The 22,783-nt window shown below is 41.7% G+C and overlaps 1 long non-coding RNA gene across 3 annotated transcripts in view; it reads right to left on the minus strand.

Annotated features, from left to right (window-relative positions):
* Window positions 1-748: 748 nt before the first annotated feature.
* LOC141048140 (uncharacterized) overlaps window positions 749-22,783 on the minus strand; it is a 116,347-nt gene continuing 94,312 nt past the window's right edge. For all 3 annotated transcript variants that reach the window (XR_012219970.1, XR_012219972.1, XR_012219971.1), the window contains 2 exons: window positions 1,939-1,992; window positions 749-964 (listed from right to left, as the gene is read on the minus strand). This is a non-coding gene — a long non-coding RNA (uncharacterized lncRNA). The remainder of the gene's footprint in view (window positions 965-1,938; window positions 1,993-22,783) is intronic.

Consider the following 22,783-nt stretch of genomic DNA (forward strand, 5'->3'; position numbering starts at 1 on the left):
ATTTCCTAAAATATTAAAATTACAGGTTCTCCTCCTGCACTTGTCAGTGCAGCCTTCCTTACAGTGTGCACAGTCCTTCACAAGTACAGGAGAACCTGTAATAATTATATATTATCAAGCGCCACAAAATCATGTCCCCAACATAACTGTAAAAATATATAAATGAGGACAATTCCTTTAAGTGCCTTTTTCAATTTATGGTTGTGGTCACGTTATCTGAGAGAGAATCGGAACGATTATGTTAATGACACTCTGCTCAAACTCTGCAACAAGCCGAGTTTCATCTTAGTGTGATCCGATTCTCTCCCATGAAAAAATCTGAACACAGGTGTGGAAAAGATGGAGAACTTAGTTTCTCCATCTTCTCCATTGTCTGAGTCTGCGGAAATCGGAATGCACTCGGATCACAACCGAATGCAGTTCAATGCTTTACACAAACCCATAGACTTGTATTGGGGCACTTGATCCGATCCAATCTCAACATCTGCAGTGCAGCATAAATTAACATTGAACTCGTCTGACATATAAGATCGACCGAGCTCTAAAGGTGAGAAGTTATTGTTTGGCTACAATTGCATGACAATGGTATCAGTCTTTTAAAGTTTTGATATGAGACCTACATAGCAAAGAACAAGACACCTGGAGGATCTAAAAATTGAACGTCTCATTATACTGGAAGGCCCCACATTAGTCATTTCTAGGAAATTCAACCTCAGTAAATCATTTATAAAGACATAGAGTTCGATATATGTTCTTTAATCCGGTTTAAAATCATCATGCTTTGTATTTTCTTGTAAATTTGACGTACTCTTCCAGTTAACTGAACATTGAAAATAACCAGATCCACCAAATATTAAGACGTTTGACATTACCAATCCACGGCTCTTTTTACAGGAATTTCCTCCTACAGTCATACAATATATGGCTGTCAGGTAGCTCAGGTATTTCCTCCACACTGTGGTATCTGTTGCAAACACAATGAGATTGGATCTATTTAAATCCAATATTTAACAATGAAAGGTGAGATCTTAATTGCTGTTCTGCTGTACTGTAAAGTGGCAATTGATTAAGTCTACAATTGTCACCCGATAGTCCAGGGAAATGCTAGACGTTTAGAGAATTTGTCCCAGCATTCATAATTACCGCACACTAACAGCTAATCATATTTTGGTAATACAATACATAGAAACCCAGCTTATAGCATGCAAGGTTTTGCTTTGCATCCGCGTACATATCATATAGCGCTCTAATATTTGTGCATTGTAAAAAATACACAGTTTTACATACAGTAAACCTCTGAACATTCTGCACATTATGTAACCATCAGGCCGGCGTCACACTAGAGAGAAATACGGACGAGTGAGAGGCGTAAAAACCACGCATTGCACACGGACCAATGATTCTCTATGGGGCAGCTGTCAACAGGCATATATTTCTCGGCCGTATTTTATGGTCCATGCCTTTCGCAGCATGCTGCGATTGTCAACGTATTCCGCCCGCAATACGCCAAAGCAAGTCTATGGGTGCGCAAAAAACCGCATTACACACGGACCAGATGTGTGACTTGCAAGAAATATGCACCCGGTGTCCTTTAGAAAAGCCGGCAATTCAGTGCGTGATACAGTAAAATCTCACTGACAGGTTTAATAAAGAATAGGAAGAATGGATATAGACACATAGAATACATATATATATATATATATATATATATATATACACATACATCTCATTGAGACACACATATATATATATATATGCAGTACAGAGCAAAAAGTTTGGACACACCTTCTCATTCAAAGAGTTTTGACTATGAAAATTGTAGATTCACTCTGAAGGCATCAAAACTATGAATTAACACATGTGGAATTATATAATTAACAAAAAAGTGTGAAACAACTGAAAATATGTCTTATATTCTAGGTTCTTCAAAGTAGCCACCTTTTGTTTTGATTACTGCTTTGCACACTCTTCCAGAAAAGGTCCAAAAATGACCTGCAATAAAATAAAATAACAACATTATAATGTGTAATTCAATAAAACTTTCAAGTTTTTTTTTTTAAATTGACCAAACCAAATTTTATCTATAAATATACAGTATATCCAGAATCTTGTTACGAGTTACCATGTACATTTGTATTGATCTTCTTTATTTTTTTTGCTAACTTTTGTACAGGAAAACTGTTACTACTGCAGATATGAGGTGTGACATCAGTGGCCAAGACTGAGACTAAAGGTCACGTCACACACAGCGATCTCGCTAGTGAGATCGCTGATTTTGTGACGCCACAGCGATCTCACCAGCGAGATCGCTGTGTGTGACGGGGATCAGCGACCGGCCCCCCTTGCCGGTTATCGCTGATCGCGCTTCATTGTCCTGGGCCGTTTTTTGATCGGTGGTCTCCCGCTGGCCAGTGCGCATCGCTGCATGTGGAAGCGAGAGACCAGCGATCAGCGACGCTGGACGCTGGTTTCTAATGTAAACAGCCGGTATCCAGGAGCCGTGCGGCTCTTAGGTACCCTATGTTTACCTTGGAAACCAGCTTGCTCGCTGGTCCTGATCACTGGAGGGTCTGTCTATGTGACAGCTCACCAGCGATCAGCCTAACAATGTCCCAGTGATCCCGTCCAGGTCAGATCGTTGGTGGGATCGCTGGGACATCGTTATGTGTAAAGGGGCCTTAACTGATCAGTGCGAAACAAAACTGTCTAAGGCCTCCTTCACATGTCAACAAGAAACGGTCCAGGACGATCTCGCGCGATCAACGATAACCAGCGGGGGAGCGGGCCGTAGGTAAATATCAGACATAGCGATATCGCTATCAATATGGCTGCTGCGTCACAAAAACCAGTGGCATTATAGCAATATTGCTAGCGATATCATTTAGTGTGATAGGCCCTTTAGGGCTTGTTTACATGCACTGTTTTTGCTGTATTTTTTAAACTCTTTTTTTAATCATAGGAAAAACGGCATTTTCTAGTAGTAGTAAAATGAATGTGGTTTCTAAAATCTCATTCACACACTGCAGTGTTTTTTTAATATAGCAAATCAATTCTTTTATTATTGTCATTGTGTTTTTCTTCATTGATATCAATGGGGCTGAGCAGCAGAAAAATTTGCATCAGAAATGTAAATTTTAATACTCAATTGCTGCTGTTTTTGTAGGGATTATCAGCGATGATCTAGAGATTATCATTCATGTAGAGCATTTTTTATTGCAGTTTTTGGTTTGATTAAATATTTTTATTTTTTTTATTTTTTTTAAATAAGCAGAATATTAATTTTTTTCAGCACTTTTACAGTTTTTTTCCCAGTTCAGATCAATGAGGTTTAGTAGCAAACAAACAGATGCAAAAACACTATAAAAAGTGCATCAAAAACACACTAAAAAGCACTGAATTTCTGCCGATGTTTTCCGCAATTGTCTGCATTTTTTATGCATTTAAAATAGGCAGGACAAATACAATCTCAAAAACAGAGACACCGTCACTTCCACAGTAAAATGAGTACTTTAAAACGTTGCCATTTTTTGCTGCTCAGTCAAAAAAGGTAACAAAAATGCTAAAAGAAAGTATATGATTTATAAAAAAAAAAACACACTGCAAGTCAAAAGTGTGATGCAAACGGTAATAGGAGAATGTAAAATGCTGCATTTTTTTGCCCCAAAAAAATTGATGGTAAATACACTGCAAAAATGATCCTTGTGAATGCTTAACATGAGTGAGTTGACAGATGACAACTAAGACAAAATGTTAGATCTCAGGTATCTAAAGTATATAAAATTAAAGGATAAACCATTTTAAGTATGGTAAACAAATTATTTAAAGATATTTGCAGGAGAAAGAGCAACAGGAGTCAATTAAGTTGGCTTAAAAAAACAATTGAGGTTATTTATTAACCCTATCTTATTTGTAGACAGTGCATACTTAGACTAGACAGCCTTAAAATGTGTCAAATACAACAGTCGCTAATGCGGTTTGATAAATCCTGCACCTGCCTTCTTTAAAGGCCCCCAAACACATTACTGTAGACTAATGTTGGCCAAACATGACACCTGACAATATCAATAGATTGTATGGTGGTGCCAGCCGATCGTTAGAGAAGATGTCAATCAGTATGTCTGATTACAGACTGACAATCAAAATGGTCTCTCAAATATAAGCCACCATTATTAGCTAGTGGCTTTCTGCTAGAGAACACAGGAGTGACAGACTAAACAAGTGCTGGGTGAGTTGGCTGAGATTGATATGGCAGAATAATTGGCCAAAGCATCACACGACTGACAGCCATCTAATGTGTGTGGTATATGGCTGACTTAAAGGTATATTCCCAGCCCCAAGATTCTATCCTAAAATTTAGTAGGTGTAATAATAATATAATTATCAAATACTTCCAATTAGAAATATAGTAGAGTTCTTCTGATTTGCTATGCTGCTTACCCTATGTGACGAGCACTGCAGTAGCTTTGGTATCCATGATTATGACCACTAACAGCTAACTAACTGTTACTATATAAGTGGTCATAACCATGGATACCTAAGCTACTGCAATGCCCTGCAAATGGGGTAAGCAACATAGCGAATCAGAAGAACTATACTACGTTTCCAATTGTAGACATTTGCTAAATATTATTATTATTACACATGCTACCTATTGGGTTAGGAACTTGGAGATGGGAATACACCTTTAAGTTTACAACATCTGTAGAAAAGTTAATATGATCCATGCCAAATTTCAGCACCATTTTGGTGCATAGGATCTCAGTTTACGCTACACACCATTGTCTAGTAAAATAAAGTATCTAAAACACATAATAAATGTGGCACAAGGCATGTAAGAAAATAATTTTTTGCAGCATCTAGGCCACACTATGTTATGGGCCAACAATCGCTTTAAACTGCAGCACTATCTGCTGATTTGTAAACTACAGGACCAGTAGATAAACTTACCTAAAGAGGACCCTTCACTGGTATTTTTAACCACTTCATGACATATGACGTATATTTAAGTCATATGTCTTGTTCCTGCCTTTGATGCACGCGCTGAGCCCACATATTTCCCTGCACATGGCAGCTGATTTTAATCAGCCATCATGTGCCTTTAATGAGTTGCCATGACAGTGGGGGTTCTGCTGATATAAATAGCAGGGCTGATGCAGTGCTATGTATAACACAAGCGACCAGACGATAACAGCTTCAAGTCCCCTAAGGGGACTATTAAATACATTAAAAAGTTAAAAAAAAATTTAAAAAAAATCTGAAAAAAAAACACAAAAGTGTAAAAATCACCCCACTTTTGCACCATTGAAAAAAAGCAATGTAAAAAATGCACATATTTGGTATCGGCGTGTTCAGAAATGTCAACTCTATCAAAATATAAAATAAAATAATCCGGACGGTAAACGAAAAATAAAATTCAAAAACATCAGAATTATTTTCTTGGCCGCTGTGATATTGCAATTAAATGAAATAAGAGGTGATCAAAACATTGTACCTACCCCAAAATGGTATCGATAAAAATATCAGCTCAGGGCACAAAAAATAAGCCATTGCACAGTCCCAGATCCCGAAAAACGAAAATGCTACAAGTCTTGGAAAATGTCAACAAAGGCAAAAAATGTTTTCATGTAAATTTCCAATATTTTTTTCTACTCTTAAATAAAAAAACAAAACAAAACTCTACATGCTTGGTATCTGCATACTTGTACTGAAATGGATAATCATATTGCTGGGCCAGTTTTACGATATAATGAGCAAGGTAAATAAAAAATCTAAAAATCAGTTGTGGAATTGCACTTGCTTTGCAATTTCACGGCACTTGTTTTCCAGTATAATGTATGGTTAAATGAATTATGATATACAAGCCGTCCCACAAGAAACATGCCATCATATAGACGGGAAAATAAAAAAAGTTATGGCTTTTGCAAGACAGGGAGGAAAAAACGAAAACCAAAAAAAACCCAGAAAATTGGAAAGTGAAAGGTTTCACTTAAAAAGTTTTGCTTTCCAATTGGTGCTGAGGCACTGGTTCTGGAGAAGGTCTTTTTTATGTGCCCACTGCCTAGTCATTCCAAAGTTCTACTCCCCACCCTATTGTAGAATACTCAATATGTACATCTTTCCTGCAACCAACTGCGCATGTACCATAGAACTTCTCTGTGGGTGTTTTTATTCTCCTCTATCATTCCGGCTAAATAAAACATTGGCACATCATAGATTGTAAAAAGTTAATGCCATAAAGGTGTGCTGATTTATACTATGTATTATTTTTAAGTTTATTATAAATGTCGTTATAGCAATTGGTTTTCATTATTTTTTAAGTAATTTTATGGGAAGAAAAAAATCTCTGACTGTAACTTTACCTCTAAAATACAGGTACTTAGAAATGCACTGGTATGTAGAGATGTAGCTATGTGTAACGGGAATGGTGGAACACTGTGCCGTGGTCCGAGGAGAGCCTGGAGGGTTATAACTAGGTGAGCACATAGCTCTTCACTAGAGCCCTGCTCCAGGACAGACCCCGGACGCACGGAAGCTGACTTCCAAGGGAATGGGACCAGTAAAGGCCCGGAGGAAGGGACTGAAGGTACACAGGGACCACAGATACAGATGGGGCCAGTTGGTATATACAGTAGATACACACTGGCAGGTGCAGACTGGTATACAGAGGCACTGGCAGGTGCGGACTGGATCAGCTGTCATACAGATGAGCACTGGCAGGTGCGGACTGGATCAGCTGACATACAGATGAGAACTTACAGGTGTGGACTGGACCAGCTGAAACTGATTTAGACAAGCAAGTATGAGCAGAGAGGTACAGGACAGGTAGACTGACAGGTACTAGGGACCTGACAGCTAAGCGTGCTAAGGGATAGCTAATCACATTGAATGAGCACCTCCATGTTGGAGGTGCCTTAGATAGAAGGGGTCACCTAGCTTTTGACTGTGGACACTTTAGGAGAGTGCAAAGCCCCTTTAAGAAAGAGGGGGCATGCACCCTAAGCACAGTACCCTGGGATCTGAATGCATTCTGATCAGCAGCTGACACAGAGGAAGGAGGAAGTGTGGCATGGGGGCTGTGGTAGTAAGTTGGCGTCCCTGCCGGAGAAGAGTGGCAGCATCCATGGACGCCGACACCACACTATGTACCAGTGCAATGTGCCGGTAATGAAGAATACCAGTCACATTTTGGGTTTGCCCACACTAGCGTATAAAAAAAAAAAAATCGGTCCCATTCTCATCCAGAAATTGGTATGATTATTTTCTCACTTGTCACCTGTGGGCTCTCTGTATGCCATCCATTTATTACTCAGCAGCTATTAATCTTTTACAGGACCATTTACAGTTTTCTATCCTGCAGAACTGTAATATATACATAAAAATAAGATGCCATACTGATGATCTGTTTGGCATGTGATTTTTTTTCTTGCACTGTACCAATTTTGGAGTGAAATCGTAGCATGCTGCAATTTTTTTTCTCATGACAAATACAATCGAGAAAAAAAATCCACAGATCTACATTGTCTTATTGAATAACATTGGTCCGAGTGCAATCCAATTTTTTATCGGATTGCACTCATCCGATTTATATGCTAGTGTGAGAACCCTTAGGGTTCGCTCACACAAACCTAAAGCATCTGATGATTCTCTCATGCAAGAGAATCGGATGCCACATGCAAATGATCATTTTTCTGTGATCCAATTATCTCGCATGCGAGAATACGATCACAAGTTTGGAGAAGATGGAGAACTTAATTTCTCCATTTTCTCCATTGTGTGAGTCGGCGTATATATCGGACTGCACTCAGATGACATCCAAGTGCAGGCCAATGTTTTGCAAGCATAAATAGTCTTGTAAGGTTAGTGCCATCCAATATATGCTGACAATCGCACCATGCAGTGATTTCCTTCTCATGCCGACTCGGCGTGAGAAAAAAACGCCAGTCCACACTGCTCCATACTAAAACATTGGAGCAAGTGCTCTCTGATGAAACATCGGATAGCATTCGTAAGAGTTATGCGCTGACTACATGCCAGTGTAAGCAAACCCTTAACTGGAAAAAATGCTCCTATACTTAGCATTGCAGCTTGAGGCACAATGCTGCAATTGCTGAATGCCATGCAAGAGGTTGGGTGTTTGAAGCCAAGGGAAGAGTACACTTCAAAAAAAGGCAAGAATGTACAGAGCACAGAGATGCTAGGAGGAAGAACTACCAAGTAATGAACTTATCAGTAACGCAATGAGTGGAGGCATATATACTGGATATCCATTACTTCCCAGGACAGTGGGAAATCTCAAGACTGTGCCAAGACATAAGGACAGTTGGGAGCTATGCAGGTTGGTCTATCACTCTGGCTCTGCAGCTCTGAAGTGCTGCTGCGCGGCTGTGCTCCAAATGTAGTTCTCAGTGTTGCCACTTGAAACAAATTTTATCTAAGAAGAACATGCTGAGCAAATACAGTATGTAGCTAGGACCATCTCTTTGATTACTTTTTCCCCTCTATGACATGGTTTGATTGGCCATGTTTTTCATCACGGGGAAGAAAAAGCAAAAGCCTCCAATTGGCGCTCTTTATTGCCACAACATTAGAACATATGGGCAAAGGGAAAAAAATGAAAAAATGTTCCCGAATCAGTGGAGCAGCCACAGTTGGAGGAGGTACTCCAGTCAAATTAAAATGAAAACCGTAAAGGTCCAATTTATTGAAGTCTTCTTGGTGATGGATTCTCTTTATGGGCTGACCACTGATCTCTTGACACATGCATAATAGTCTCATAAATACCTATAAGGCCATCAAGTTGTGGTCTGTACATAATAGTTCAAAGTTGAACTGTGTTTCATGAACATTTGATTAAAGGGAGTCTGTCACCCCTTTTTTGAGATATCATATAATGATATCATTCAATTGTGTGTCACATAAGGATTCTCTTAGTACTTTTGCTTCCCCCTGACCCCGCACCTTTCATGCATAAATGCCTTGTTTATATAAGTTCAGATGTATGTAAACTGCCGCTGTCCGGTCCACTGGGCGGGGCTTATTCAACTGCTCCCCCCTCTGTCTTGCTCTACACAAGAAGAAATGCATAGAGCAAGACAGGGAGGGGGGGAGCAGGTGAATAAGCCCCGCCCATCGGACCGGATCGTGGCAGTTTACATACATATGAACCGATATAAACAAGGTATTTATGCATGAAAGGTGCGGGGTCAGGGGGAAGCAAAAGTACTAAGAGAATCCTTATGTGACACACAATTGAATGATATCATTATATGATATCTCAAAAAAGGGGTCACAGATTCCCTTTAAGGCCTAATGTATAGTGTTTGTCTTTTGAGGATTGTCTGCATGCCATTTTAAGTGATATTACCTATTTTCTGTCTGCTACTTTGTATTTATAAAGAGATAGAGCAGGGCAATACAAATAAAGTGAAAATCCAACTTATAAGTTTTATTGCCCTAGGATATAAATGGAAGCAAACGAGGGTGTAACGATCGTTGTCACATCCTCTGCCCACAGGGAAAGAGGAGTGAGTGAATTGCAGGGCAGACTGCGCTTTTATCAGTATCTGCATTTTCGTGACATGGATAAAGATAAACTCTATGACCAGTTCTGGTGCAGCCTATCAGGGCTCATGAGAGGTCAGCAGGTGCCAGACGGTGCAATGGTGTGGCATCTGTGCCTGCCCGCAGGCTGCGGAGAAAGCAGAAGGATGTTGCCTATTATCCTGGGAGCAGGGTGAGGCGAGTTTGAATTTTTGTAGTGAAAATCAAAGCCTAGGAGGGCTTTAAGGGGGATATCAATAGTATGAAAGGAGTATTACCATTATTGTATGGAGTAAAGGTGGCATTACTATTGTTGTACACAGCAAAGGGGCATTATTATTATTATGGGGGCTAAGGTGGCATTATTATTATTGTAAGGAGCTTTATTATTGTATTGGGGAAAGAGCATTAGCATTACTGTAAAGGGAGCGTTATTATTGTTTGAGGGCATTACTATAATTGTGTAGGGGCAGTAATATTATTACAGGGAGGCAAAGTGGGCATTAATATTATTGTAAGAGGGCATTATTACTATTGTATGCGACAGTGAAGGGTATAAATATGCTGTGGGACCACAGAGAGGGACATCGTTTTTTTATAAGGTCACAAAATGGGACATTATAAAGGAGTCACAATTTCTGCATATGGGCATAAAAGGGGTAATGTTACTGTGTGTAGGCATCAAGTGGCTACTATAACTGTGCTAACGTCGAAGGGGTATGTGGTTAGCAAGGGGGCAAAAAATTGGCGTATGGCCACGGGGCATGGAACTATTATTGGTTATGGTACCATATGGCTTATTTAGAGTTGGGTAAAAGTGAGGAGCCAAACATGTCTGTGTCATTCTACAATAACAAAGTGTGGATGGAAGAAGTTGTCATTGCAGTCTGGGCCTGATGGAGAACAGGAAAGATAAATGACTACAATCACAGCGATCATCACTGATGAGTTACTGGATTTCCAGTATAAGACACATATATGGCATACAAAGCATCTGGATACAACTGGTATCTAGCACTATATGGTCGCTGTATAGTTGTAATACCGTATCAGTGTTAGTACAGTGGTTTTGGAAATGATCAGTATGGTGGAAATATTGGGTCACCATGTGGCGGTAATATGTGGTCAAGTGGCGGTATTATTTTTTATGTAGTTCATTTGTTGGTAATATTTTTCTTAGCATAGTGGGATTTGTTCATGTAACATAATGGTGATATATTTACTTGTATGGTGGTAAAATGAGACTCAACCCATTATGGTCAGTCTACAGGTAAGCAAAAAAAATCAGTTGCTGTATGAATAACATATAACATACATATTTACAGATACATTGCAACTCTTTATAACTCAAACTTTAAATGGTCTTGTAAATAACCGTATTAATAACTGCTGGTGTATAAAAGCAGATTGTACACGGACGACAAGCAAGAAAAAAGTTGTCTGGATGAAACTCTGAACAACAGACTGTATTATTTCTATATTTATATATTTGTGCTTTTTATATATGTTTTGCTGTTTTTGAGGACAGGGGAACATATTTCATTACAGATCTTTGTAGACTCACAGGGGCATAAGCATCAAAACAAAAATCTGGTGGTTGTAGGGGGTAGGTGGGGCAAGGTCAAAAACTTGCAAGGGGGCGCATATTATTCTAGCCATGTCACCGGAAGCAAGCCAACATTTTGGCATTTGTAGAGACTTCTTTGTAAATAGGTGGAAAAAGATTTCATTTTTTAATCAGGACATTGTTTTTAAGTAAAGTGAATGTTGCCAGTGGTATCACCCCATATAAACTGTGCTCCGATGAAACCATCTTGCACTTCTTCCCTTCTACCCCATTCAGTCACACTCATTCTTTAAGGTTTAATTTGTCTGAAAAGATACAGGCATTTTTAGTACGATTTCACTTTTCGCTTTAATTTCTCTGAATTAGAATAACCGTGTGAATTTCTAAAAAAGAAAAAAAAAAAAAGAAAAAGCAAAAAAAACAACAAAAAGTAATTTAAGTTTAATCTTTATTTGCAATAAAATTAATAGGAAAAACAGCGGATTTTTACAGCTGGTTAGAAACCTGGAGATGAACGCAGGTACTCACAGCTTAACAACACTTTAAACTGTTTTATGCAAAGTTTAGAATCGACCCAGCAACAAACAAAGCTTGTTTTGTGTTTGCTAAATAAAGCATGAAAGAAGAGTGACAAAAGTGGGTGGGCTCGAGTTTGCCTGCACAAAGCCAGGAGGAGGGGTCCTTATGCAATGGAAATGCAGTTCAGTGGTCCCGAATTGATATGCTCATCCTTTAAACCCCTAGGGCTGGGAGATCACAGGGCCAGAAAGTCCATCAAAGGGCATTTTTCTGCATTGATCCAACCCTGAGCGGAAGATTGGTGGGGACAGCTGTACTTTATGGAGGACGCCTTTCTTTTTTTTTTCCCCCTTCTCGCTAACACTAAGGTCAAAGTAAAAATGGATAATGATTCCGCACACGCACAGAGACAACTTTTTCTGTTGTGGAAATGTAACAGTTAACCATAAACAAACTTTTATTTAATTTTTTTTTTAAATAAAAAAAACCCTATTACTACTGATGTAGCAAAGCCGAATTTAGCTTTTAACTTTCTGTTGCTGGATCATTAATCTGAGCGCAAGAGTTTTAATTCACACGGTTTTCTCAAATTAGAAAAGCGGTCTGTGTATTTTTTGATTTGTTTTAGTGGGACTCATGTTTAGTTTGTGAATCAGTTTCTGCTATGCTTGCTGCATCTGTCTTTTTTTCCGGATGCAATCTCCTCTTCTCCTACACGCTAAATAATAAAATACAGAGAACACATAAGCAACATCCTTGTGCTATCCTTTACTGTATCTTTTTTTCATTCTTGAGGATAATCGGTCCTCAAAAAAAAAAGACCTGTGAAGATCCATTGATTGTAACAAGTTTGTGATCTATCCCCAAAAATAACAAATGTATGAAATGGGCCTAAAAGAACGTTATGATAAAAACATACCTTTCCTACTTATTCTTTGCTCCCTGTTACAACTTTTCGGAAGCTTATGCTGGTAATAAATGTTATTTTTTTTATTGAAAAATAGCACATAGTATGTTTTCCTAGAACCTCGATCTTCTGTAATATGGCCTGTGATTGCTTCCTTGGGGCCCATTGATTGCAATCTGATTGCAAACCTTGGTGGTCATCACAAGGTCATAACAGTAAAGTACTTGTACTAGCAAACTTCCTTAAGAGATCAGGTCAACATTCTTCTCCATTATGTACTTGAGAGCTCATAAGTGCTAAGATTGACAGGTATTGTCAATATGTCTAGCTTATTCCTGGCATAATGCTAAGCTGATATTACTATATCTATTACTGCTAGGAAAACGCTTTCTAAGAAATAATCTGTACATCTTATATATTTGGTATAAGTATATTTATTGTACAAGATATCAGCAACAAATTATGACATCGATGGAATAATCTAGTACAAGATATGCAAGGTGTGTATACAGGTGTGTACCACTGGATATCATATATCAAATACATACAAGATATAAAAGGTGTGTATACAGGTATATGTCTCCGGGTGTCACATAACAAATACATAGAAGATATACAAGGTGCGTATATAGTGCTTACAATGTAATTTTCCTCCTACTGAAGCTCTAGATTCCTTTTTCATTGTACACATAAAGTATGCCAACCAAAGTGCCCCCTAAACACAGTACAATACCCCCCTCAGAGAATTCTTCCACAGTTCCCTCCACAAGCACAATATGATGACGCTATTGTACCCCAAATTCACTTCGCCATCAAAGTATGGTGACCCCAACACAGTGTGATCCCCCAACTGTGACCCCCCCCACAGCCCTCCATGAATTAATTGACCTACATACAGTATAATGGTCCCACACCTCACCACACTGTATAATAGCCCTATTAGCCTTAACAGTATAATTGCCCACACACAGCCCTCCACACAGTTTGATGGACCCCACAAGAACCTTCACACTGCTATCCTATGAGCTTTGAATCCCTATTCCTCACAGTGCTGTTATATGCAGTGAACCATCTGTCTGAAGAAGGTCCTTTCGACTGAAGCATCACTGTTTATGGATTGCTTTGCTAATAAATCTGTTCTTATTTTTCTGCAACTCAATGAGTGCTGTATTCTTTATTCACTAAATATATGGAGTGATATCCTGTCTTGGCACTGCATTTTTATACAGAGTGATGTGTATCTTATCTATATATGCTATATAATGGCCCCCAAATAGCACTCCATAAAGTATAAAGGCCCCCACATAGCCCTCCAAATATTATAATAACCTCACATAGCCCTTCAAATACTAAAATGCCCCCAACATAATAGCCCTCCAAATATTATAATGGGCCCCATAGTCCTCCATATATTAGTCTACCATATTGTGTAATGAACTCTCCATAGTCCTCCATACAGTATAATGCACTACCCATAGTACTAAGTACAGTATAATGCACTTCATAGTCATCCATATAATATAATGCACTCCCTTTGGTCTGCCATACAGTATAATGCACTCCCCATAGTCCTCCAAAATAGTATAATGCACTCCCCCTAGTCATCTGTACTGTATTTTGGCCACCACAATGAACTCACTGATTTTAAAAAAAAATACAATATTCAACTCTCCTTCCCATTCCCCCACTGTTGTGGTCTCTGCAGCGAGTGTTCTGAAGCAAGGCACATCTCAGGGCATCATGCACCATGCAGTGACATCATAGCGTCCGCTACGCTGAGACGTCAGTCGCCAAGGGAGAATGATGGAGGAGGAAGAATCAACTGATGCTCCTTCTCTCATTACTTTCAACTGTATCGGCATCCCCTCATAGCAGCCACTGATCACCAGTGATGGCATGCCACTAACCACTGGATATCATACATCAAGTACATACTTGATATGCAAACCGTGTATAGCGATGTATATCACTGGATATCATAACAAATAAATACAAGATATACAAGCTGTGTATACAGGTTATGATGATACAGCATTTAATCTGAATTATCCAGACATCTATTTTCAGTAAGCCAGGAGGCATAGACTTTTATCTTTATATTGACTCTACTTGAAGGTTGAATTGATATTTGCAAATTGACAAATGGTTGTTATTTACCTCTTATATCAGCTCCTACAGTTTATTCTAGTGTTATCTTTGCAAAACAGGGATGCAGGGTCACAGAACAATGATATTTACTGATATGTTGATTAAACATTACACCAGGTAGTTTGTTGACTTCCAAATAGTGAAAGATAAACCAAATAATCAAACAATGAGAGTTATTCGCATCACAAATAATTTTAATTCAGATTCTTTGGAGTAAATTCATGGACTTCAGTGCACTGCTAGACAAATTCACTTATCCAGGTTATGAGAAAGATTAACCGTTTATTTCCCAACGCGTTTCAAAGTGTATACCACTTCTTCATTGGGGGGGGGGATACGATATATGTCATCCCCTGATGAAGAAGTGGTATACATCAGGGTTAAACGGTTAATCTTTCTCATAACCTGGATAAGTGAATTTGTCTAGCAGCGCACTGAAGTCCATGAATTTACTCCAAAGAATCTGAAGTTTTACGGTCACAGAGCTGACCTTTGGACGTGCAGCAAGCTGACTACGGATCTTATATGCCTGAACCTCTCCTGAAAAGGGTGAGTAGATTCTAATTTATTCTTCTAACAATAACCCGGATAAGACCCTATTGTGCTTTTTGTTCCTTTAGTTTGATTGCAAATAATTTTAATTGTTTCAACTGGGTAAAAGACATTAATCTATTCGGACGTAACCTGAAATGGAAACTTTTTTTCAAACAGCATGATCGAGAACAGTGTCTTCGATTGGGGCTTTCAGAGGAGGAATTGGTGAGTCTGGAAGCCTTAACTGGTCTCCTAAGTGAGAATGACCAACAGCGGGGAATAGGCCCGTTCACCACTTTGAGAAACAGGAGCACCAGAATGCCACCCATTAAGGAGGTAACAGGCATAGATGTTTTTACCAAATTAGTAGAGGAAGACCTACGGAAAATCCCACGAATTGACCCAAATGGTCAGCCAAATCTATCATGTGGTGAAAAACGGTGGTAATCTGGTGCTCATGGATCACGATAAGTATCGTGGGATGTGTTACTCCCTTTTAAACCATAGGGATACATATGAAATCTTGGCTAGAGATCCGACGGGTGAATTTAAAGGGGAATTGTTGTCAATCCTGAATGGGGCTAGAGATAAATTAATTTCTGATAATGAATTTCAATTTTTGATGTCTAATTCCCCAGTTACAGCAACATTCTGTTCTCTGCCCAAGATACATAAGGGGTTGGAACCACTGAGGGGTCATCCCATTGTTTCAGGAATTGACTCCCTGACCCAGAACAGTGGGATCTATTTGGATAAAATCTTGAGACCCATTGTGACTTCATTACCTTCATATGTACGTGACACGTCCCACTTATTGAGTCTCCTTGATGGGATTACAGTCGAAAAGAACACGCTGCTTGCTTCTATTGATGTGGAGGCACTATATAGTTGCATTCCACATGATTGTGGTTTAAAAGCTGTGACTTATTTTTTACAGATGAGGGCAGTGGAGTGTCGGGCACATAACCAATTTGTTATAAAATTGCTCTCATTTGTTTTGACACGAAATTACTTCCTTCTTGATTCGAAGTACTTCCACCAGCTTAGGGGGACTGCGATGGGGAGCCCTTGTGCCCCCTCGTATGCAAATGTCTTCCTGGGCTGGTGGGAGGAAACCCTTATTTTTGGGGAGGAGGAAGAATGGTGGAATCCATATATTAGCCTCTGGGCCAGATATATTGATGACATTCTGATTTTTTGGTCTGGCTCAGAGGCTGATTTCTTCCGTTTTATTGGGTTTATTAACATTAACCCCATTGAACTTAACTTTACATCCGAATGTCAAACGACGACCATCAACTTCTTGGATTTAACCATATCTAAGAGATTTGATGGTAGTATTGGTACATGTACTTTTAGAAAGCCAACCATGACAAATAGCCACTCAAGAAGGGGATACCAAAGGGCCAGTTTCTCAGAATCAGGAGAAACTGTTCTGATTTTGATACCTTCAGGAAACAGGCCAATGATCTTTATGACAGATTCAGGATGAGGGGATATCCCACGCATGTATTAAATGGACCATGGAATGAGGCTTCCCAAGTTGAGAGATCCTCCCTTTTTCAGAAGGAAGGGGTACAGAATATATTAAATGAGAATCTCGTGAGGCTTATTAGCAGGTATGATGGCCAATCAGATAGAGTATATGGGGTCAATAAAAAACACTGGGGGATTCTCCTGGCTGACCCGAATTTGAGAGGTCTTATTTCACAGAAACCTAGTGTTACCTATAGAAAGGGAAGATCGATAGGAGATCATCTTGTACACAGTTTATATCAGAGACCGGCTAAATTAGGCACCTGGTTGGATAGAAAACCTTTAGGTTTTTTCAGATGTGGTAATTGCACCAGGTGTAATGCAATGATGCAATGTAAAACATTCACTAGTGCAACGAATGGTAGAGTTTTCTGCCTTAGAGATTTTGGAAATTGCAGATCAACAGGTTTGGTATACAAAGCGACATGCACGTGCCCCATGGATTATGTGGGTAAAACCACAAGAGAGTTGAGAGTGAGAGTAGGCGAACACCTGGGTGACATAAAAAATAAACGAGATACTCCGGTCACCCGGCATATGAATGCCGTTCATAATGGTTGTCTGAACGAGATTATGTTCAATATGATAGAACTGGTAAAGCCCAGAGTGAGGGGAGGGAATTTGGATTAAATCATTTTAAGGCGGGAATGTGAATGGATTTTTTCGTTTGCAGTCCCTCTCCCCAGATTGGATGAATGAGTGTATGTCTTACACCTGTTTTATTTAATATTCAATGTCTCCTGGTTCGATAACTGTGCCACTTTAAATATATGGGGTATAATGGCATGTCATAATGCGTCTGTAACGTTTACCATATTGTTGGTTCCATCAGTATATTTTTTATTGTTCTTTAATGTTTCTTTATGCTATATTTTCTGGTTCCACATATACTCCATTTTAATATCTATTATTTGGACCTTTATGATAGGCACTGTGTACATTCTATAATAAATGGATTTTCTTTGTCGCAATTGATGTGTCATATAGCGCTGTATATAATGGAAGTGCCTCTGTATTTGATGAGGGTTAATACAGCGCATGATCACGAAGCATAAGAGCATGCGCTGCTTGATCGGTGGTAAAACGCTCCCCGGCTCTTGTTTATCTATCTGCCACATTGCGCTTGTCACATCGCCGTCAGACTCGGGGCCTGCTGTTCCGCCCTCAGCCACTAGGAGGCGACGGACTGTCACGCCGCCCTCGGGCTCAGAGCCTGCTGTCCAGGCCTCGGCTACCAGGAGGCGCCGGACTGACATGTCATCATCGAAATCAGGGCCTGCTGTTCCGCCCTCAGCCACTAGGAGGCGCCGTGGCTCGCGCCCGAGTAATGGCGGCAACAGTGAAAGGGCTTCTGCGCAGGCGTCTAGTGGACACAGACTCCTCTCCTCTGTCAGTCATGAAGGGGTTGGTGCATCGTCATCAGGTCTGGTCCTGGGGGCGGTCCTGATGACATCATCAGCCCGGGAGCCTGTGAGGGATGACCTGATCCCTCAAATACCTTTGGACTGGGCTTGCAAGCCGCCGGATATATTCTTGGTTCCCCTGCGTGTTACTGTGTGAATTGCTGTTGACTGACTCTGACTTTTGCCTGGACTTCTGACTCTGCTTCTGCCTAACAATTCTGTACCTCTGCTGCCCTCCTGGTTTATGACTCTTACTTCGGCCTGGATTCTGACTCTGCTTCTGCCTAACGACTTTGTACCTCTGCTGCCCTCCTGGTTTATGACTCTGACTTCGGCCTGGATTCTGACTCTGCTTCTGCCTAACGATTCTGTACCTCTGCGACTCTCCTGGTTTATGACTCTGGCTTCGGCCTGGAATCTGACTCTGCTACTGTCTACTGTTTTTGTACCGTTGCTGCCTGACTGGTTTAGTCTCGGATATCATTGCCTCTGTGTCCTGTATTGGAACACCTTTCTGGCGAACGTCCTGATCTGGTCATTGCTCCTATTCAGACAGTACCTCCTGGGCTCTGCTATAAATCCAGATCCCTGTATAGGGGTAAAGGGTATCAGTGTTTCTCGGGGTGCTGTCTGGCTGCAGTCCAGACCGCAGGCAGACGTCACATTATATCCAGCCCCAAAAAATAAAACTGCTCTTGTGTCTATACTTAACACATATAAAAGCAGTTTTCCTTACCTTTTTTTTTTCTTCCTCCTGACTGAGCTGATTCCTGGCCCAAACACCTGTTACATTGCACAGCCTGGAAGGTCACTCTCAGGCTCAAGCATGCTGCAGCCTGGAAGCTTCAAAGAAAATGCTGGCTGGTGGAAATCCACATTCCTGGAGCATCGCCCCCTGGACAGCGCTGGGGGTCAGGTATTGCCCGCAAAAGCGGCCAAACTGTTGTTACCAGTTTCCCTTTCTTTTGCTAAGAAACGTCTGTGTGTGAAGGCTTATGTGGATTGTGGTGCTGCCGGCAACCTTATGGATTTTTTATTTGCTAAGAGTCTGGGTGTACTTCTGCTAAGGCTTAAAGCGCCTATTCAGACTATTACAATTAATGGTACATCTATAGACCAGGAAGGCGTGGAATTCATTACTGCCGAAATTTCTATGTCAGTGGGGACATTACATAACGAACAAATGTCATTTTTTGTTATACACAATTTATCAGATCCAGTTGTGTTAGGCATGCCATGGTTGCACCAGCATAATCCAGTTATTGACTGGCGCATAGGTGATATCGTGCGCTGGAGTCCACGGTGTCAGAATCACTGTATGTCACTGTCAGTGAACCAAGTTAAAATTAAAAACCCCTCCATTCCATATGCATTCGGAGATTATGAAGATGTCTTCTCCATAGTGGAGTCTGAGAAACTACCTCCTCATAGAGAGTACGACTGTCCTATAGACTTGGTCCCTGGTGCCCGTCTCCCTAAGGGGAGAATATTCAACCTCTCGGGTCCGGAGCGTGTAGCCATGAATGACTACATAGCAGACAGCCTACGTAAAGGCTTTATTAGACCTTCCACCTCACCTGTAGGAGCTGGGTTTTTCTTTGTAGAAAAAAAAGATGGTGGACTCAGACCATGCATCGATTATCGTGAGCTGAACGCAATTACTGTAAAAAATCAGTACTCGCTCCCACTCATTCCTGATCTGTTTAATCAGCTACTGGGAGCCCGCTGGTTTACTAAACTTGACCTCCGGGGGGCATATAATCTGGTCCGCATAAGAAGCGGTGACGAATGGAAAACGGCCTTTAATACACCTCTTGGTCACTTTGAGTACCTTGTAATGCCGTTCGGACTCAGTAACGCACCTGCCGTATTTCAACACTTTGTCAATGACATTTTCAGGGACATTTGTGGGGTGTATGTCGTCGTGTATCTGGATGACATTTTGATTTATTCGGCTGACCCTGTGACACATGCTCAACACGTCCGTTCGGTATTGCAGAGACTGCGAAAAAACTCTTTGATTGATAAATTAGAAAAATGTGTTTTTTTTGCTGAAGAGGTACAGTTCTTAGGATACATGGTCTCAGGCAAGGGGTTTCGCATGGACCCTGCCAAGATTCAACCCATTAAGGATTGGGTGCAACCCAAATCGCTGAAAGCGCTGCAGCGGTTTTTGGGATTTGCGAATTATTACCGCAAGTTTATCAGGGGTTTCTCTGAGATTGCCAAGCCACTCACGGACCTTACCCGAAAAGGGGCGGACGTGACTAATTGGAATCCTGAGGCAACCCGAGCTTTTTCTACACTAAAGGAGTGCTTCGTGGCCAACCCGGTGTTGATTCAACCAAACTTGGACCACCCCTTTATTGTTGAAGTAGATGCCTCCGAAGTCGGAGTGGGAGCAGTGCTCTCGCAAGGCACCGCATCCCTCACTCAGCTTCGCCCATGTGCGTTTTTCTCCCGCAAATTCTCTGCCACGGAGAGAAACTATGACGTCGGTAATCGGGAATTACTGGCGATCAAATGGGCCTTCGAGGAATGGCGCCACTTCCTCGAAGGTGCCAAACACAAGGTCACTGTGATTACAGACCACAAAAACCTAACCTACCTAGAGTCAGCTAAAAGACTAAATCCCAGGCAGGCTAGGTGGGCCTTGTTTTTCTCCAGGTTTGATTTTATAATCACCTTCCGCCCCGGGACTAAAAATGTGAGGGCAGATGCCCTCTCTCGCAGTTTCTGCCCCACACAGACCGAGGACTGTGAACCAGTCCCAATATTGGCTAATGGAATCGTCGTGTCGGCAGTGTCTTTGGACCTTCTGGAGGAGATCCGTAGGTCTTCAGAGCAAGTTCCTGACACTACGCCCCCCAAAAAATTGTTCGTTCCGGCTAACCTTCGTCTGCAGGTTCTAAAAGAATCGCACGACTCTGTCCTGGCAGGCCATCCGGGTCTCAATAATACCACCAGGTTGGTAACTAGGAATTTTGGTGGCCGACGGTGGTCAAGGACTGTAAGGACTATGTTTCAGCGTGTGAAGTCTGTGCCCGCGCCAAGTCCCTCCATAGTTGCCCTGCCGGCTGGCTTCAGTCCTTGCCCACCCCTGAGAGTCCATGGACCCACATCTCCATGGATTTCATTACAGACCTGCCGCCATCAGATGGGAAAACTTGTATCTGGGTGGTGGTAGACAGGTTCAGCAAGCAGGGCCATTTTATTCCCCTGTCTGGGTTGCTTAACTCTGAGACTTTAAGTAAGTTGTTTATCCTGCACATTGTACGTCTGCACGGCGTTCCGGAAAATATTGTGTCCGACAGGGGTACCCAGTTTGTCTCGAAGTTCTGGAGGGCATTCTGTAGACGCATTGGTGTGGAGTTGTCCTTTTCTTCGGCATACCATCCCGAAACTAATGGTCAAACTGAGCGTACTAACCAAGCTCTGGAACAATACCTCCGCTGTTATGTGTCAGGACATCAGACCAATTGGGTGGAACATCTGCCATTGGCTGAGTTCGCCCTCAATAATCGATATCAAGACTCCATTAAAACTACCCCTTTCTTTTGTAACCTTGGACTACATCCGCGCTTTGGGTCGTTTTCGGCCAGGATGTCGGAGCTCCCTGGGGTTGAGCAAAATATACATCGGCTAAAAACGATTTGGTCTGAGGTTAATTCAAATTTGAAAGGGGCTCAGGTTAGACAGGCTTCGGCTGCAAATAGACGACGATCTAAGGGGCCGCACCTGGGAGTTGGCGACAAGGTTTGGCTCTCTACAAAAAATATCAAGCTTAAGGTACCGTCCGCCAAACTAGGTCCCAGGTTCATCGGCCCATACGAAATTATCGAGGTGGTTAACCCAGTAGCCTTCCGCTTAAAACTTCCACAGTCATTCAAATTGCCTAACGTATTCCACAGGTCTCTCCTCAAACCTTATCGTTCTCCCATTCACCCTGTTCAGTCCCCTCCTCCTCCTGTTTCGGTCGGGGGAGCTCTGGAGTATGAAGTCCAGGGTATCCTTGACTCCCGCCTTGTGAGGGGCTCAGTACAGTATCTGGTACACTGGAATGGCTACAGCCCAGAAGAAAGGTCCTGGGTTCCTGCGGAGAACGTCCATGCCAAGGCATTAATTAGGAGATTTCATCTTCTTCACCCTGACAAACTGGGTTTTGAGGGTCCGGAGGCCCCTCCTGGAGAGGGGGGTACTGTCACGTCGCCGTCAGACTCGGGGCCTGCTGTTCCGCCCTCAGCCACTAGGAGGCGACGGACTGTCACGCCGCCCTCGGGCTCAGGGCCTGTTGTCCATCCCTCGGCTACCAGGAGGCGGCGGACTGACATGTCATCGTCGAATTCAGGGCCTGCTGTTCCGCCCTCAGCCACTAGGAGGCGCCGTGGCTCGCGCCCGAGTAATGGCGGCAACAGTGAAAGGGCTTCTGCGCAGGCGTCTAGTGGACACAGACTCCGCTCCTCTGTCAGTCATGAAGGGGTTGGTGCATCGTCATCAGGTCTGGTCCTGGGGGCGGTCCTGATGACATCACCAGCCCGGGAGCCTGTGAGGGATGACCTGATCCCTCAAATACCTTTGGACTGGGCTTGCAAGCCACCGGATATATTCTTGGTTCCCCTGCGTGTTACT

The sequence above is a fragment of the Dendrobates tinctorius genome, unplaced genomic scaffold (assembly GCF_039654945.1).
Source record: "Dendrobates tinctorius isolate UK_male_01 unplaced genomic scaffold, ASM3965494v1 ptg000133l, whole genome shotgun sequence".
In the NCBI taxonomy this organism is placed as follows: domain Eukaryota; kingdom Metazoa; phylum Chordata; class Amphibia; order Anura; family Dendrobatidae; genus Dendrobates; species Dendrobates tinctorius.